The 2,162-nt window shown below is 41.6% G+C and overlaps 1 long non-coding RNA gene across 1 annotated transcript; it reads right to left on the bottom strand.

Moving 5' to 3' along the window:
• Nucleotides 1–713: 713 nt before the first annotated feature.
• On the bottom strand, nt 714–1,459 carry LOC103155276 (uncharacterized). The gene is made up of 2 exons (XR_478022.2): nt 1,040–1,459; nt 714–960 (listed from the first exon to the last, which is right to left on the bottom strand). It is a non-coding gene; the product is annotated as an uncharacterized LOC103155276 (long non-coding RNA).
• Nucleotides 1,460–2,162: the final 703 nt, after the last annotated feature.

Here is a 2,162-nt window from a genome sequence, read left to right as displayed (position 1 = left end):
GAGGTTAATATGGAGGCTAGCACAGAGGCTAGCAGGAGGTTAATATGGAGGCTAGCACAGAGGCTAGCAGGAGGTTAATATGGAGGCTAGCACAGAGGCTAGCAGGAGGTTAATATGGAGGCTAGCATGAAGACTAGCACAGAGACCAGTATGGAGGCTGTGGAGAATTATCCTTTTTCCATTTAGGTAAGGTAATTTGGTAACACTTTATTTGAAGGGGTGTGCATAAGACTGACATGACACTGTTATAAACATGACATAACATCTGTCATGAACATAAAGAAGTCTTTATGAATGTTTATTACAGTTGTCATGAAGTGTCATTTGGTAAATGACACTTTTAATGCAAAGTTGCTCTAAAAGTTGCATTGAAAGTCAATTAAAAGTGCCAACTTTGCATTAAATTATCATAATTTACAAAATCATGCAAAGCCTATCATCTGGTTATCAAAGCCTAACCATCCAAACCCTACCCTAACCCGAGCCCCCCTCTGCACGCCTGATAATAAACATTTCCACATATCATCTCCGATATCCACCAGACTGTCAGTTGCGCTAAAACAGAAACAATTAAAGAATAAAGATGATAACATCGTGTACCTTCTTCACATCATACAATAAAAGTTTCCTCAGTATCATTTTATTGGCAGACGATGGGCATTATGTCATTCATAATCTTTACCATTTTCAAAAACTTGTGAGCACAAATTAAAAACCATGGCATTAATATTACATTTTATTTGGAAAACAGTCAGAGGTCATGATATTTTCTTCTGCCTCAACTTTGTAATTTTGATCTTTACAAAGTACAAACGTAGCAGACGCTTTTATCAAGTTATTCGTTACCAAATCAACCATTTTGTTGCACAACATCAGCAGGAGATCAGAGGAATAAAGTTTATTTTTACAATGATGAAAATGAGATTGTGTGGTTCTTGTCCAGCTGGGGTCGTCTGGACTCTGAAGAGCAGTGAGAAAGAGATGCTGAGTTTTAGGTTGTTGGAAAGTGGAACTTCTGGAAGAATCAGGCTGATCTTACTTGAAATGAAGATTATCTTCCGTCGGGGGAGAAATGCAGTGGGTTCGGTCTTTGTAGGTGTCCTGGAAGTGGTCCGGGTTCCAGTGTGAGGTCTTCTGTGGTTGGTGGAGAAGCTGCGGTGGAGGGCGGACAGGTAAGTTCAGGTGAGGAGCAACAAGGAGCGAACCGACTGCCAGCTGAGAATCCAGGAACAGTTTCTGATTTATCTGCAGGGGCGAAGAAGGGACTCGGGCAACCGGTGGGCAACAATCCACGGCGTCACAGGGAAACACCTGAGAGAGAAGCAACAAGAATAAATTACTAAAAGCAACTTCAGAGAAAACACAGAGCCAGCTCAGAGGGGCAGAGCAGCCAGTCCTCCTCCCAGATGATCACATGATGAGTCACATGTGCGTAGATGGAGCCTCTTGGCGCCATCTAGTGGAAGGAGAGGGAAGCAGCAGGCAACAGAAAACCCCCACAAAAGGACCAAACCTCAGTTCCCAGAAACATTTTCACGTTTGTCTCTCGGGTTCTTTGTAATCCTGACTTAGAAGGCAAAAGATAATATTCTACATGACAGAAACATTTACTAGTGATTTTTATTTGAACTCATGAGTTGAGGTGTGAATATTTTTATCCAGGTTTTTCTGCTGTGAAAGAGAAAAAAAAAATCCTTGTTGGAGACGGAAAATGTGGATTTCTAGAAGTTGTGGCTCTGATATAAATATAAAATGTTCCTGCAGGTTTTCCTCAGTAATGGCAGCATTAAGCAAATTATTGGGAGCTGCTGGTGCAGATCGCTGCTACCGTTTCCATGCAAACGCAGAAACTTCATGCAAAAACACTCAGGAGGTCAGGAGAGGAACGAGACGTTTTAACACAGGGAGGAAAAAAACCTCAGATTCAAATTTAACTCATTCAGCAGCAAATTCCATCCAAACACAAAAGAGAAAACCGGATTGGTTGTTAGTTTTAGTTCACATTTAGAGTTCCCGATTTTCACCTCATTTAGCTGAAATTCAACCAGATTCAATCCGATTACATCTGGTTCCTGTTGGTTCCTGTTGGTTCATGTTGGTTCCTGTTGGTTCCTGTTGGTTCCTGTTGGTTCCTGTTGGTTCTTGCTGGTTCCTGTTGGTTC

This window comes from Poecilia formosa, unplaced genomic scaffold (assembly GCF_000485575.1).
Source record: "Poecilia formosa unplaced genomic scaffold, Poecilia_formosa-5.1.2 Scaffold420, whole genome shotgun sequence".
In the NCBI taxonomy this organism is placed as follows: domain Eukaryota; kingdom Metazoa; phylum Chordata; class Actinopteri; order Cyprinodontiformes; family Poeciliidae; genus Poecilia; species Poecilia formosa.
This window is presented reverse-complemented; position numbering and strand designations above follow the sequence as displayed.